The sequence below is a fragment of the Eschrichtius robustus genome, chromosome 7 (assembly GCF_028021215.1).
Source record: "Eschrichtius robustus isolate mEscRob2 chromosome 7, mEscRob2.pri, whole genome shotgun sequence".
Lineage (NCBI taxonomy): Eukaryota > Metazoa > Chordata > Mammalia > Artiodactyla > Eschrichtiidae > Eschrichtius > Eschrichtius robustus.
In genome coordinates, this window is record NC_090830.1 from 95,062,138 (window position 1) to 95,079,262 (window position 17,125).

Sequence of the window (17,125 nt, forward strand, 5' to 3'; positions counted from 1 at the left end):
CAGCATTAAAAATAACGATAGCTACTTTAATTTGATAATATATAGTATAAAAAACGTACAATATAAAAAGAGATAAATTGTGACATTAAAAAAGTAAATGGGAAGGAGTAAAAGGGTAGATTTTTTTGTATTTAATCAAAGTTAAGTTGCTATCACCATAAAATAGACTTTTTAAATCTGTAAGATGTAAGCCTCACATGGTGACCACAGAGCAAAAACCTATATTAGATTCACAAAAGATAAAGAGAAGGAAATCAGAGCACACCCCCACAAAAAATCATCAGTTCACAAAGAAAGGCATAAAGAGAGGGAAAAACAGCAATGGGATTACAAAAGAACCAGAAAACAATTAATACAATGGCATTAATAACTCCTTACATAGCAATAATCACTCTAAACACAAATTTATTGAATTATCCAATCAAAAAGCACAAAATGTTTACCCTTTGACCAACATCACCCAATTCTCCTACCCCCCAGCCCCTGGTAACCACCATTTTACTCTCTGCATCTACAAAGCTTTTACTTTGTTAGAAGAGGAATAGAGTCTCCAAATCTAAAACACGACATAGTGATTATAGTTAACAATATTGTGTTATATATTGTAAAGTGGCTAATAGAGTAGACCTTAAATGTTCTCACACAAAAAAGAAATGATAATTATGTGACATGATTCAGGTGTTAACTAATGCTATGGTGGTAATCATATTGCAATATATAAATGTATCAAATCAACACCCTCGACATCTTAAACTTACACATTATGTCAATTATATCTCAGTAAATTTAAAAAACAGGAAAAAAACAAAAATGGGAAAGAATTTGATACAAAATTGTTACCAAAAAAACAAAAATGTGTACAGAGGAATATGAAAAAGGCGGGGGTGGGGAGAGAAAAGTAAATGAGAAGGGAATAGAAGTGACTTTAGGCAAAATAATTGAACCTGCACATGATATGATAGAAACATTTTGCTCAGTTACTGAGAAGATTGCAAGTAAATCTAGAATAGTAGACACTAAAAATAGCTTGGAAAGTTAACAGACTACTGGATAAAATAAATATTGATGTTATCAATCAAAGAGCAACAGATAGAATGATTCCATAAGCACATGAAATTTTCTCAAAATTGAAGTTTTGTAAGGTGATTAACGTGAAATCAAAACTGTCTGTCTAAGCAAGAGCGGTGGCCTTTGTCATTTCTGAAAATTTAAAAAAAGTTTGAATAACCACTTGATTTGAGATTTTATTTCAATTTTAGCATGACCTATGTTAGAAATGTTTGAAGTAGCATCACATAGAGTGTAGTGAGAACAGCATCACATAGAGTGTAGTGAGAACTATAAAAGTGGAAGAAGGCATTGGAAATGTGGATACTCATAACTGCAAATGTGATGCTGTGGTACTTTCTGGTGTTTATGGACATGTACGACTGGTACCCACATTCCTTGTAAAGTATTGACTTCTGCTTTTTCCACTCCCCACCCCTGGTTCACTTGCATCTGTACTTCATGGCTAATGTAATGGCTGAAGGAGTTGTAACTAGTTATTAACTGAACAATTACAACAATTAATAACAATTGTTAACTTGAATATCTCCAAGGGGAAGAGAGGTCAACTAACTAAAATCCATGGAAAACTGAAAAGTTTTAAAAATGTCACTTACATATACTATAACAGATCTATGAAGTACATACATATATGCATTCATAAACATATATATAGTCAATATATAGCTATGTCTATAACAAAATATTTGGTTTGACTCACTAGCAGGGCTTCCCTATGATGTTTTGGTAAACCAGTGAGCATATTTTAATTGTTAAAAAGTGCTGTCATAAACTAAATGGATCAGATGAAGATATGTGCTAAAAACCTTTCAGATGCTCTATGGGGAATATAGGGCAGGTATATTCCGAATCTGCCTGATAAATTTGTTCAAATAGTTGATATTATATATTAAGCATATTTTGATATATAATATCAAAAGCATAAGCATATTGATATTATAATCTATATATTTGGTATCATTTATCAAGCATATTTTAATAAATAATTACTTGAAGTATACCTCCCTTATTCCTAAAAGGGTTTGAAGTTGGTGCAAAAAAATAGCAAAGAATTAAAAGAAACACATTAATAAAATGGGGGAAAGAAAAGAACACAAAATATAGATTATACTCTGAATTCCTGGAATTACTTACTAAGGCCAATCTGTAATAGTTCCTCTTCTTCCTCCTCCTCATCCTTCTTCATCTTCATTAGTTTAAAATCTAAAGAAAAAAGATATCAGCACTTATTCATTGAGAAAGTATTTTGTGGATATATCAATCCTCAACCATTTGAAATCTTTACTGTTTAGCATTGAATGATGGAATAGAACTCCATCATAGTGTATCTTACTTTTACTTGAACAGGGGCACAAGTTATATAATAGCTAATACTTATTCAATACTTACTAAATGCCAGATTCTGTTCTAAGAACCTTACCTGTTGAAACTCATAATTCTCTCAAACCAGCCATGTAATAAATACTATTATTATCTTCACTTTATAGAACCTGGGGTCCTGAAGTTTTAGGTTATAACTTTATATGGAACATATCTGAACCTTACAGAGCCAGTGATCTTAACCACTATGTTACACTGACTGTGAGTATACCACAGATTGATATATTTCTCTCAAACATGATAACCATGTAAAAAACTAAAAATATAATACAATACTTCTTGTCATTAAGTCATGTAATAATTACTTATTGAGTAACTATTATTGTCCTAGGAAAATATTAAGTTATGTGATAAAATGTCTTCTGATACTTATTTTAAAAGATGATGCTCTATATTATTACTCTTATTATATTTGGATTTCTTGAAAATATTTTTGAATGGAAATAATTTTATTTATATTTCAACCAATGCAAATAAAAATCTATATTCAATATTTATTTATTATTTTCATATATATTATCCCAGGATTATAGTCTACTCCAAATGAAATTCAGCCAAATCTACATAATTTTAACAATAGACCTCAGGCAATTTTCTCAGTTACCTACACAAACTATAACTGAATAATGAGATGGCAAGTTTTTTTGTAATTTTAAGTCCACCTTGTTATTCACTTAGCTTTTGTTCCCATCCTGATTCAGTATGCCATTGTGATTACAGCATGTGTGTTGGCAACAAATTCATAACTGTGTTACGACTCTGTTTTCATATCTCTCAAACATCCATGAAAGTATGTGTTCATGGGGTAGTTTGGAGGAATTAATGAGATAATGTCGGTAAAGCACTGTTGCCAGCGTATACTGGCTTTTAATAAGCCAGAATATAGTGGTTTTTAAAAAGCCATTTTAATAATGAGTTTATAAACCATATTTGATATCTCAAATATCTCTCTTTTGACTACATTTGTAGCCTTGAAATTCTCCAGCACTGGCCTCTTTCATTATTTGTCATATTATACAGACACTGAGCACTTACTGAAGTCAAGATGTGTGCAAAGTGTTTGATATACAAAAATCTTGGCCGGCCCTGTTCCCTTACTGCATTAGATTTAATAATTAAAGCATTATTTGGGTTAGACCAAAATATCACAAACTTCCTTGGGTAAGGTGTTATAGAGAAGGAGAACAGGATGTACCTCTTTCTCAGTACATTTTGATGAGCCAAGTGACACACCCCTGAATAACAAGGTAAATTTACTGAACACTCTCTTCCAGTTCTAGCGCTATAAATATGTAAATTATAGATTATTCTTAAGTAATTTTTTTTCCTGCAAAATGTTTCTCTACCTTGTCTGGCTTGGCCAGTTTTACAGGTTTCTCAGTTCCTTCTCATTAAGCTATTTTTGTTTGTTTCTCGAATCAACATACAACAAAACTTAACAAAAGACAGGTGCAAACTATTTGAAAACTCATGAGATACTATTTTGACAGATTCAGTAGAGGGAAATCCCAGTAACTATTGGTTTGGGGAAATTCTGGCATCTGTATTTGGCACAGAACTGAGCAGCGAGACTTATGCTGCACTTGAATTCAGATAAACACACACACATGCAAACATATACACAAAAATGGTTTTGAAAAGAAGCTGTCTAGGTTGGAGAAAAGGTTTCTATAAATGAAGGAAATAGGCTTTCTTTAGGCATGATACATTTGACTGCTTTTTAAAATTTCCCATCAAGTGGGATGTAAATGTAAATTTGAACTGTAGAATTGAGAGAAATGACTGAATATTTCAGCATTCCTAAACATAAGTATATTCACAAATATCGCTGTGAAATTGAAAACTTGAGAGAAAAGTGTCTTTGTATTACGTTCCTTGATAACTACACTCCTTTTCCTTTTTTCCATTAAAATCTGACGGTGCACACACTCGATTGTGACACATTCAACTTGCTTTTCATCAAAGATTATTCATTTTCATAGCAACTACTGGGATTAGGAACTAGCACCATACTCTCTATATTACTTTCCTATTCGTGGAGGAAGGATGGACATAGAAGAAAGTAGATGACCAAGGGCAGGAAAAGCAATCAAAATATAAATTCTCATTTCAGAAATAAATGAGTTAGTGTCAAACATATGGATAGTACAGAAATCAGTTCAAAGTAAATGCTAAATATTAGTAATTATTAAAATAACCCAGGTATCATCCAGGGCCCTCCCTGCTTCTTAAGATCTGAGTAAAAAATGCTTGAAATGTCCCAAATTCCATAGATTTTGGATGTCCAAAACTGTTAAAAGAATTTCAAGTTTCTCATGTAAATATATTATAAATTTGCATTTATATTTGAAGTCAAAGGCTAATTTATTTTTCTTCTATATTCTTCATCCTCTCATATTTCATAGCAGATAGGAAGTATTCAATTAAGTTGCACGAAAGGTTACATCTCAGGTTAAAAGCATGATGTCTTGGGCATGATAGCATTTAAATCAACATTTTTTAAATTCAATTCAATTAAATATTAAAAAGAGACATTGTTATTTGAAGCAAGAAATTTAGTAAGTAAATTTAATTGTAAATTATTAAGGTGTTAATACTGCTATCAACTAGCAGAAGGATTAACTAAGAAATGCAAACACGCAGATTTCAGTCTGGTTTCCTATCTCATGTAAATTAGGCAGAGAAATATCATGGAGTGTCTAGAAAATCTGACTACCAGGAGAGAAGATGTAAATTAAGTAATTAGAAAGCAGTAAAGCATCATTTTTTTTAGTGTAGAATGGGAGATAGCCAAGAAAGAAAGGGAAAACACAGAAGTGTTGAAATGAAAAAAAAAAATCACTTGGAAAACTCAGAAACTTCCACGGCATGCAAGGCAGTGAAAACTGCTTCTTAATCTTAATACTGAAGAGAAAATAGCCAATCTCTCTTACAGTGGTCTATCTACTACTCTGAATTATATCCTGACATCAATAGGTAGTATATATTTTCATGTTGGACATTGTGAACAGGAAGCAAAGAGGCAGGTGGCTTTGTGGTCAGTATGTCAGTGACAGCTTAGATTCTGCACTCCCTTCCCATCCTGCCTTATTTATTTTAGAAAAGAATCACTTTAGTTATGGGAGAGAGAAATAACACAATACCAAATTTATTTACTTCATATATAAGAAAGCTAAAAATGCATAGCTGTTTGACTCCAGAACATCTGATCTTTTACAGGAGGCACAGGAAAACATGCCTGATGGGGCTGCCTGCCTCCATACAGTGATGTGTTTTGAGAGTTTACTTTTGCATTTCTTAACTTTATTCCTGTCACTTTAGATGAGGATGTTTTGAACCTACCATCTGCATGTTGTAGGCAACATTCACTTCAATAAACTCAATAAAATGTTACACTGGTATATTTCTGACTCTGCAAGTAACCAAAATAAGCTATTTTCCCCCTTAAATGTGCTTCAGTTTCTCCAGTGGTGAAATATATGAACTCGCTTCTTAACAACTGAGAATGATGTTGTGAGTATAGAACATTCTGCTAAAGGTCAGAAGGAGGATATGTCAGAAATTTCTGTAGCTGAATTTCAGAATTTTAGACAGAGACATATTTTAATTGGATCAAATAGGTTACAATACTAGTAAATCCATTTCAGATCCTTCAGGGACATGCTGATATAGGAACTTGTGCAATTTAAAAGTGAAAGAACATTGTGTATGGGCGAACTTTAAAATCATTCCAAAGTAAAGGTAAAAGGTTTATTTATGTTTGCTTATCTACAGTTCATATACTTTCTTGTTTTTGTTGTTGTCATTTTTGTTCTTCTTGTTTTTCCTCCTCCTCCTCGTTGTCGTTGTCTCCTCCTCCCCTCCCCCTCCTCCCCTTCCCCTCCTCCTCCCCCCCTTCTTCTTTCTTCTTATTCTTCATAAAATTCAGTGTTTGCTAAACTGAAAGCACTAAACAAAAAAATAATCATTTTGCAGAATTTGTCTTAAAGTGACATGCATAGCATCTATTCCAATGATGTTTTTTATGTTTCCTTTTACTCTATTTTGAGGAAATCTTTTGATTTGGGTTTTATTGATGAAGTAGGCAAAAATAACAGCTCCCAAATGTTTTAATCCCTAAAATGAATATGTTATGGCAAAAAAGGCTTTGCAGATATGATTAAAGACCTTGTGCTGGGGAGATTATTCTCGATTATCCAGAGATAATCCAATATATAATCACAAAAGTCCTTATAAGGAAAAGAGAGTGACAGAAGTGTTAGAGAAGATATGACAACAAAATAGAGGTTGGTTGGAGTGATATGATTGCTAGAAGAGGGCCAGGAGCCAAGGAATGGGGGCAACTTCCAGAAGCTGAAAAGGCAAGGAATGGTTTCTCCCCTAGAGCCTCCAGAAAGAAAGTAGCCAAGCGGGCATGTTGATTTTAGCCCCATAATACTCATTTTACACTTCTGACCTTCAGAATGATAAAAAACAATACATTTGTCCTGCTTTAAGCCACTGCATTTGTGGTAACTTTTTATAGCATCAATAGGAACCTAATACAATTGACAATTCATTTTGAGCCCTAACAGTAGACCACATTTAGTCTTAATAAAAAATCACATAGCTCACATGAGAGTGTTTATATAATAGATTAACAGTATATACAGAGGAATATTTTTCCTCTTATAGAGAAAATAGAATAGTATACATGTTCTGCCCAGGGAGGAAGCTCTTCACCCTTTGACACAATCTATAAATCATTATTCCCCATTATTAAAATTTTTTTTCTCATTTTTATAGCATGCAGCAGAAAATCAGGCAAACCTGAGATAGCGGTATCTATAGCAGAGATGCTAGTTAGCAGAAAGCTTATCAACATAGCACAAGGACCTTGTCACATATACACTTGTGACAGAAATTTCAGAGATGCTACTGGGAGATTGGGACCCTGAAAGTAAAATAGTGGTTCAGGATACGTACTTAACATCTGAGTTTTGAGCAGCAGATAGAGACTGTAATTCATAATTAAGACCCTTTCTTAAAGAAGCTTCTTTCCACTGCTGATTGCAGTGGGCCAGGAAAAGGGTGAAACACAAAAGCAATCAGAAAACCTTATTCAAGTAAAAGAGAAGAGATATCCACATCAGATGGAACAGAGAAAATATTATTTTCCACACATGGTTTGAGATTTTACCAGTTTCTTCATTGGGAAGGATTAGAATTCAAAACCAGTCTCCTTATTTATTCATCATCCTTGTAAATGTGTGGACTCTTGGATTCTTCTTTTATTTTATGAATTTTAATCCTTTACTATCATTTTTTCTTTTGATGTTTAAATTGTCTCATATTTGCAACAGCCAAATCTCTACCTTCTACAAAACAAGTGGCTTGGACTGAAAGTATCAATATATTGAAACACAATAATTGAGCATCTTAGATTAAAAGAGAATAAAGAGACATGCCATCTGAGTACAATGCATGCCCAAGATTTCATTTTGCCTTAAATGACTTTATTGTGACAGTTAGTAAAATCTGAACAAAATCTATAGATTAGGAAATAGTATTATATCTGTAATGAAGAATGAAGAGAGAATCGGATGTTCAGGGACAGACCTGAAATCTGGGATATAGCAATATAAGGAGTAAAATAAAGAGCTCTCCTGGTCTTTGACAGTCATCTATGGGCCCATCTATGGGCCTTACTTGAGTGTTAAAAAGAATGCAGAGATAAAATGAGGGGGCATTTAGAAAATTATTTGTTTAACAAAACTCAGTCCTGTCTATTTTTACACTCACTCGAATTACACTAGTGTGTAGGGTTTTCAGGTTTAGCAAATAAAAATACAAGAAGTCCACTTAAATTTGAATTTCATTCAGCCACAAAAATTAATGAAGCACTGACTCATGGTACAAAATAGATGAAACTTGAAAACATTATACTAAGTGAAAGAAGCCAGACACAAAAGGTCACATATTACGTGATCTCATTTACATGAAATGTCCAGAATAGGCAAATCTATAGAGACAGAAAGTAAATTAGTGGTTGTCAAGGGCTGATGGGAAAGGAGCCATGGGCAGTGAGTGCTAACTGGTTCAGGGTTTCTTTTTGGGGTAACAAAAATGTGCTGGAATTAGTATATATGATTGCACAATTTTGTGACTATTGTAAACCCACTAAATTGAACACTTTGAGTAAATTCTGTGGTATATGAGTTATATCTCAAAAAAAAAAAATCCTAATAAAAATTTAAACAAAACAAAACAAACACACACACACACGCACACATACACCCAATAAGCTGACCAGATTTGGTCAGCAGGCCAGAGACTGCCAACCCTTGCCCTACACCAGTGGTTTTTGTCCCAGACAGCACATCAAGGTCAATTTGAGAGGCTTTAAAAATGCTGATGCTAGACCCTCCCTTCTATGACACTGATTCAGTTGGTCTAGGATGGAGCTTGTTTGTATTATCCAGCTGATTCTGTGGTGCAGCCATAATAGAGAAAAAACACTGATCTAGATAAGTGTTTCTGGCTTCAGGTTTAGCCCAGATCTTTTGTAAACTTGTGGTAGGCAGAATAATAACCTGCCAAAGATGTCCAAGTCTGAATTCTGAAACCTTTGAATGGCAAACTACTTTATATGGCAAAAGGGACTTTGCAGATGTGATCAAGTTAAGAACATAGAGATGAGGAAATTTTCTTGAATTATTTGTGTGGCCCAAGCTAATCTCATGGGTCCTTAAAAGCAGAAATCTTTCCTGGCTCTGGTCAGAGGAAGATGTGACTACAGAAGAAAGGTTGAAGAGATATAAATTGTCTGGCTTTAAGAAAGAAGGAGGTCACAAACCAAGAAATGTGGATGGTTTCTAGAAGCTGGGAAAAGCAAGGAAACAGGTTCTCCCCTAAAGTTTCCAGGAAGGAACATAACCTTGGTGGCACCTTGAATTTCACCCATGTTGAACTTCTAACCTACAGAAACTTAAGATAATAAATTTATCTTGTTCTAAGTCAAAAGAAAGTTGAATTTTTAGATAAACAATGTTTTTTCTTTCTTTTTTTAAGTGTAAGTATGTTACATGCAATATTGGGGGCATATTTATATTAAATATTTATGTATTGTTTATCTTCAACTCAAATTTAATTGACTCTCCTGCATTTTACCTGGTGACCCTCCTAGTGTGTTAATTGAAAAAAAAAATTCAACTGAAAGGTTAATGGTTCTGGAATATGAGTTTATAATAAATTTGCTGAATCTTATAATGGTGCACATAAAATACACTTAAAAACAATACAATTAATTAATTAGCCTTTCCTTTGGTGTTATGGACGATCTTGTAGTAACTTAAGTGATAAGTTTGAAAAAAACTGAATGCTCAGCTAAAATTTAGTTTCAAAAATGTTTTCCTATGTAAATATAGATACTTAAAACCTTAAATTTTTGAGAAAAAATCATATATCACTTTTTATCAGGAATACTAATAAAAATACTTGGCAGATAGATTCTAAGTCACTCTATACTACTGGGACTTCTTATATACCTAACATGCACTTTCACCAATACAAAACTCCAAATGAAACAGAGTTTCATTATTCATTAATCACTAACTTCATTAGCATGAACTCAAATTTGCAGTTTACTTCTCAAAAAATTCATTGAGAATGAAAAAATATTAAAGTATATATAATGTAAATGTGGTTTCTCTCTTTGGAGATTTAAGCCACTGCAATCTTTTTACCTTAGGGAAATGGGTGATGGAATTTTCAAAGCAAGAATATAAATCAACAGGCTTGTCATTTCTCTGAAAGACTACTACATTAATGACAGCAATTATTTTTAAAGGACTGTTTTGAAATGTGTGGAACTGAGCCTTAATAATTTAGCTGTCTCTTTATAAATGTACTCTCCATCTATGAGAATTAAGTTACTTCTAGAACCTCATCAGCAGTGATGTGTCTACACTATTTCATCCCTGCCCACTGCCCTAGTTCTTCTTCTGATGAACAACAAACAGGGTGCTCAGGCTTGTTGGGGGTAGCTAGATATGTTGCAATGCCCACAGATAAATAAAAGGAGCTGCCCCAAAACCTTGACTCCTGTAGAATCAAGGTTTTTCTGCTCACAGATTCATCAATTTTTTCCAAGTTATCAGAAGTGTTATTTTATATTATAGATTTTGCAAGTACACTGGAATAGAGATGCATGGGTCTCTTGATCTTCTGATCCCAGACATAAAGTCAGCACACACAGGTTGCACATTTTCAAGCTTGGAAATGTAGCCATTTTTTTGCCTTTGAATTGTATACCTGTTGCTGAAGACCTCACTGTATCGAGCATTTGCCTTGAAAATTTGGGAGTAGTTCTTGGCCCAAAGCAACAATATTGTCTCTGGTCACTTGGTGTAGTCTGAGGTGTGCTATGAAAAATAATTCTTTTTTTTCAATTTTTGAATTTTATTTATTTTTTTATACAGCAGGTTCTTATTAGTCATCCATTTTATACACATCAGTGTATACATGTCAATCCCAATCGCCAATTCAGCACACCACCATCCCCACCCCCCCGCGGCTTTCCTCCCTTGGTGTCCATACGTTTGTTCTCTACATCTGTGTCTCAACTTCTGCCCTGCAAACTGGTTCATCGGTACCATTTTTCTAGGTTCCACATACATGCGTTAATATACGATATTTGTTTTTCTCTTTCTGACTTACTTCACTCTGTATGACAGTCTCTAGATCCATCCATGTCTCAACAAATGCCTCAATTTTGTTCCGTTTTATGGCTGAATAATATTCATTGTATATATGTACCACATTTTCTTTATCCATTCATCTGTCGATGGGCATTTAGGTTGCTTCCATGATCGGGCTTTTGTAAACAGTGCTGCAATGAATATTGGGGTGAATGTGTCTTTTTGAATTATGGTTTTCTCTGTGTACATGCCCAGTAGTGGGATCGCTGGATCATATGGTAATTCTATTTTTAGTTTTTTAAGGAACCTCCATACTGTTATCCATAGTGGCTGTATCAATTTACATTCCCACCAACAGTGCAAGAGGGTTCCCTTTTCTCCACACCCTCTCCAGCATTTGTTGTTTGTAGATTTTCTGATGATGCCCATTCTAACTGGTGTGAGGTGATACCTCACTGTAGTTTTGATTTGCATTTCTCTAATAATTAGTGACATTGAGCAGCTTTTCATGTGCTTCTTGGCCATCTGTATGTCCTCTTTGGAGAAATGTCTATTTAGGTCTTCTGCCCATTTATGGATTGGATTGTTTGTTTTTTTGGTATTGAGATGCATGAGCTGTTTATATATTATGGACATTAATCCTTTGTCCATTGATTCGTCTGCAAATATTTTATCCCATTCTGAGGGTTGTCTTTTCGTCTTGTTTGTAGTTTTATTTGCTTTGCAAAAGCTTTGAAGTTTCATTAGGTCCCATTTGTTTATTTTTGTTTTTATTTCCATTACTCTAGGAGGTGGATCAAAAAAGATCCTGCTGTGATTTACGTCAAAGAGTGTTCTTCCTATGTTTTCCTCTAAGAGTTTTAGAGTGTCCGGTCTTATATTTAGGTCTCGAATCCATTTTGAGTTTATTTTTGTGTATGGTGTTAGGGAGTGTTCTAATTTCATTCTTTTACATGTAGCTGTCCAGTTTTCCAAGCACCACTTATTGAAGAGACTGTCTTTTCTCCGTTGTATATCTTTGCCTCTTTTGTCATAGATTAGTTGACCATAGGTGCATGGGTTTATCTCTGGGCTTTCTATCTTGTTCCATTGATCTATGTTTCTGTTTTTGTGCCAGTACCATATTGTCTTGATTACTGTAGCTTTGTAGTATAGTCTGAAGTCAGGGAGTCTGATTCCTCCAGCTCCATTTTTTTGCCTCAAGACTGCTTTGGCTATTTGGGGTCTTTTGTGTCTCCATACAAATTTTAAGATTTTTTGTTCTAGTTCCATAAAAAATGCCATTGGTAAATTGATAGGGATTGCATTGAATCTGTAGATTGCTTTGGGTAGTATAGTCATTTTCATAATATTGATTCTTCCAATCCAAGACCATGGTATATCTCTCCATCTATTGGTATCATCTTTAATTTCTTTCATCAGTGTCTTATAGTTTTCTGCATACAGGTCTTTTGTCTCCCTAGGTAGGTTTATTCCTAGGTATTTTATTCTTTTTGTTGCAGTGGTAAATGGGAGTGTTTCCTTAACTTCTCTTTTAGATTTTTCATCATTAGTGTATAGGAATGCAAGAGATTTCTGTGCATTAATTTTGTATCCTGCAACTTTACCAAATTCACTGATTAGCTCTAGTAGTTTTCTGGTGGCATTTTTAGGATTCCCTATGTATAGTATCATGTCATCTGCAAACAGTGACAGTTTTATTTCTTCTTTTCCAATTTGTAATCCTTTTATTTCTTTTTCTTCTCTGATTGCTGTGGCTAGGACTTCCAAAACTATGTTGAATAATAGTGGTGAAAGTGGACATCCTTGTCTTGTTCCTGATTTTAGAGGAAATGCTTTCAGTTTTTCACCATTGAGAATGATGTTTGCTGTGGGTTTGTCGTATATGGCCTTTATTATGTTGAGGTAGGTTCCCTCTATGCCCACTTTCTGGAGAGTTTTTATCATAAATGGGTGTTGAATTTTGTCAAAAGTTTTTTCTGCATCTATTGAGATGATCATATGGTTTTTATTCTTCAATTTGTTAATATGGTGTATCACATTGATTGAGTTGCATATATTGAAGAATCCTTGCATCCCTGGGATAAATCCCACTTGATCGTGGTGTATGATCCTTTTAATGTGTTGTTGGATTCTGTTTGCTAGTATTTTCTTGAGTATTTTTGCATCTATATTCATCAGTGATATTGGTCTGTAATTTTCTTTTTTTGTAGTATCTTTGTCTGGTTTTGGTATCAGGGTGATGGTGGCCTCATAGAATGAGTTTGGGAGTGTTCCTTCCTCTGCAATTTTTTGGAAGAGTTTGAGAAGGATGGGTATTAGCTCTTCTCTAAATGTTTGATAGAATTCACCTGTGAAGCCATCTGGTCCTGGACTTTTGTTTGTTGGAAGATTTTTAATCACAGTTTCAATTTCATTACTTGTGATTGGTCTGTTCATATTTTCTGTTTCTTCCTGGTTCAGTCTTGGAAGGTTATACCTCTGTAAGAATTTGTCCATTTCTTGCAGGTTGTCCATTTTATTGGCATAGATTTGCTTGTAGTAGTCTCTTAGGATGCTTTGTATTTCTGCGGTGTCTGTTGTAACTTCTCCCTTTCATTTCTAATTTTACTGATTTGAGTCCTCTCCCTCTTTTTCTTGATGAGTCTGGCTAATGGCTTATCAATTTTATCTTCTTAAAGAACTAGCTTTTAGTTTTATTGATCTTTGCTATTGTTTTCTTTGTTTCTATTTCATTTATATCTGCTCTGATCTTTATGATTCCTTTCCTTCTGCTAACTTTGGGTTTTGTTCTTCTTTCTCTAGTTCCTTTAGGTGTAAGGTTAGATTGTTTATTTGAGATTTTTGTTTCTTGAGGTAGGCTTGTATAGCTATAAACTTCCCTCTTAGAACTGCTTTTGCTGCATCCCAGAGCTTTTGGATCATCGTGTTTTCATTGTCATTTGTCTCTAGGTATTTTCTGATTGCCTCTTTGATTTCTTCAGTGATCTCTTGGTTATTTAGTAACGTCTTGTTTAGCCTCCATGTGTTTGTGTTTTTTATGTTTTTTTCCCTGTAATTCATTTCTAAACTCAGAGCGTTGTGGTCAGAAAAGATGCTTGATATGATTTCAATTTTCTTAAATTTACTGAGGCTTGATCTGTAACCTAAGATGTGATCTATCCTGGAGAATGTTCCGTGCACACTTGAGAAGAAAGTGTAATCTGCTCTTATTGGATGGAATGTCCTATAAATATCAATTAAATCTATCTGGTCTATTTTGTCATTTAAAGGTTCTGTTTCCTCATTTATTTTCATTTTGGATGATCTGTCCATTGGTGTAAGTGAGGTGTTAAAGTCCCCCACTATTATTGTGTTACTGTCGATTTCCTCTTTTATAGTTGTTAGCAGTAGCCTTATGTATTGAGGTGCTCCTATGTTGGGTGCATATATATTATTTATACTTGTTATATCTTCTTCTTGGATTGATCCCTTGATCATTATGTAGTATCCTTCCTTGTCTCTTGTAACATTCTTTATTTTAAAGTCTATTTTATCTGATATGAGTATTGTTACTCCAGCTTTCTTTTGATTTCCACTTGCATGGAATATCTTTCTCCATCCCCTCACTTTCAGTCCGTATTTGTCCCTAGGTCTGAAGTGGGTCTCTTGTAGACAGCATATATATGGGTCTTGTTTTTGCATCCATTCAGCAAGCCTGTGTCTTTTGGTTGGAGCATTTAATCCATTCACGTTTAAGGTAATTATTGCTATGTGTGTTCCTATGACCATTTTCTTAATTGTTTTGGGTTTGTTTTTGTAGGTCTTTTTCTTCTCTTGTGTTTCCCACTTAGAGAAGTTCCTTTAGTATTTGTTGTAGAGCTGGTTTGGTGGTGCTGAATTCTCTTAGCTTTTGCTTGTCTGTAAAGCTTTTGATTTCTCCACAGAATCTGAATGAGATCCTTGCCGGGTAGAGTAATCTTGGTTGTAGGTTCTTCCCTTTCATCACTTTAAGTATATCATGCCATTCCCTTCTGGCTTGTAGAGCTTCTGCTGAGAAATCAGCTTTTAACCTTATGGGAGTTCCTTGTATGTTATTTGTCGCTTTTCCTTTGCTGCTTTCAATAATTTTTCTTTGTCTTTAATTTTTGCCAATTTGATTACTATGTGTCTCGGCATGTTTTTCCTTGGGTTTATCCTGTATGGGACTCTCTGAGCTTCCTGGACTTGGGCGGCTATTTCCTTTCCCATGTTAGGGAAGTTTTTGACTATAATCTCTTCAAATATTTTCTCTGGTCCTTTCTCTCTCTCTTTTCCTTCTGGGACCCCTATAAAGTGAATGTTGCTGCATTTAATGTTGTCCCAGAGGTCTCTTAGGGTGTCTTCATTTCTTTTCATTCTTTTTTCTTTATTCTGTTCCGCAGCAGTGAATTCCACCATTCTGTCTTCCAGATCACTTATCCGTTCTTCTGCCTCAGTTATTCTGCTATTGATTCCTTCTAGTGTAGTTTTCATTTCAGTTATTGTATTGTTCATCTCTATTTGTTTGTTCTTTAATTCTTCTAGGTCTTTGTTAAACATTTCTTGCATCTTCTCAATCTTTGCCTCCATTCTTTTTCCAAGTTCCTGGATCATCTTCACTATCATTATTCTGAATTCTTTTTATGGAAGGTTGCCTATCTCTGCTTCACTTAGTTGTTTTTCTGGGGTTTTATCTTGTTCCTTCATCTGGTACATAGCCCTCTGCCTTTTCATCTTGTCTATCTTTCTGCGAATGTGGTTTTTGTTCCACAGGATGCAGGACTGTAGTTCTTCTTGCTTCTGCTGTCTGCCCTCTGGTGGATGAGGCTATCTAAGAGGCTTGTGTAAGTTTCCTGATGGGAGGGATTGGTGGTGGGTAGAGCTGACTGTTGCTCTGCTGGGCAGAGCTCAGTAAAACTGTAATCCACTTGACTGTTGACGGGTGGGGCTGGGTTCCCTCCCTGTTGGTTGTTTGGCCTGAGGCAACCCAACACTGGAGACTACCTGGGCTCTTTAATGGGGCTAATGACAGACTCTGGGAGGGCTCAGGGCCAAGGAGTATTTCCCAGAACTTCTGCTGCCAGTGTCCTTGCCCCCACCGTGATCCACAGCCACCTGCCACCTCTGCAGGAGACCCTCCAACACCAGCAGGTAGGTCTGGTTCAGTATCCCCTGGGGTCACTGCTCCTTCCCCTGGGTCCCGATGTGCACACTACTTTGTGTGTGCCCCCCAAGAGTGGAGTCTCTGTTTCCCCCAGTCCTGTCAAAGTCCTGCAATCAAATCCCACTAGGCTTCAAAGTCTGATTCTCTAGGAATTCCTCCTCCTGTTGCCGGACCCCCAGGTTGGGAAGCCTGACGTGGGGTTCAGAACCTTCACTCCAGTGGGTGGACTTCTGTGGTATAAGTGTTCTCCAGTGTGAGTCACCCACCCAGCAGTTATGGGATTTGATTTTACTGTGATTGCGCCCCTCCTACCGTCTCACTGTGGCTTCTCCTTTGTCTTTGGATGTGGGGTATCTTTTTTGGTGAGTTTCTGTGTCTTCCTGTTGATGACTGTCCAGCAGCCAGTTGTTACTCTGGTGCCCTTGCAAGAGGGAGAGCACATCCTTCCACTCCGCCATCTTGGTTCCTCTCCGAAAAATAATTCTTAATAAGGAAAAAAAAAGTATCTCCTCTGTGGTCCTGCTCCAGAGCCTAACATATTATTATTATAATTTCATCCTATAGTTTAAAGCAAGAGCCTGCAAATGTTTTGTATAAAGGGCAAATTAGTAAATATTTTCAGTTTTATGGATATAAGGTCTCAGTTACAACTACTCAACTCTGTCCTTGCAACACTGAGGAAGTCATAGAAAATATGTAAATACAATGGAGTATGGCTATGGCTGTGTTCCAATAAATTTTATTTACAAATACAGGTAATAGGACAGATTTGACCTGTAGGGTATAGTGTCGTCTACCTCAGTAAAAGCAATACCTCTTTAGAAGGCCTTGGTAA

The 17,125-nt window shown here is 35.3% G+C and overlaps 1 long non-coding RNA gene across 1 annotated transcript in view; it reads right to left on the reverse strand.

Moving 5' to 3' along the window:
* Positions 1-17,125, reverse strand: part of LOC137767708 (uncharacterized) — a 276,506-nt gene that overhangs the window by 31,885 nt on the left and 227,496 nt on the right. Inside the window, exon 3 of the long non-coding RNA XR_011074558.1 lies at positions 2,203-2,271. This is a non-coding gene — a long non-coding RNA (uncharacterized lncRNA). The remainder of the gene's footprint in view (positions 1-2,202; positions 2,272-17,125) is intronic.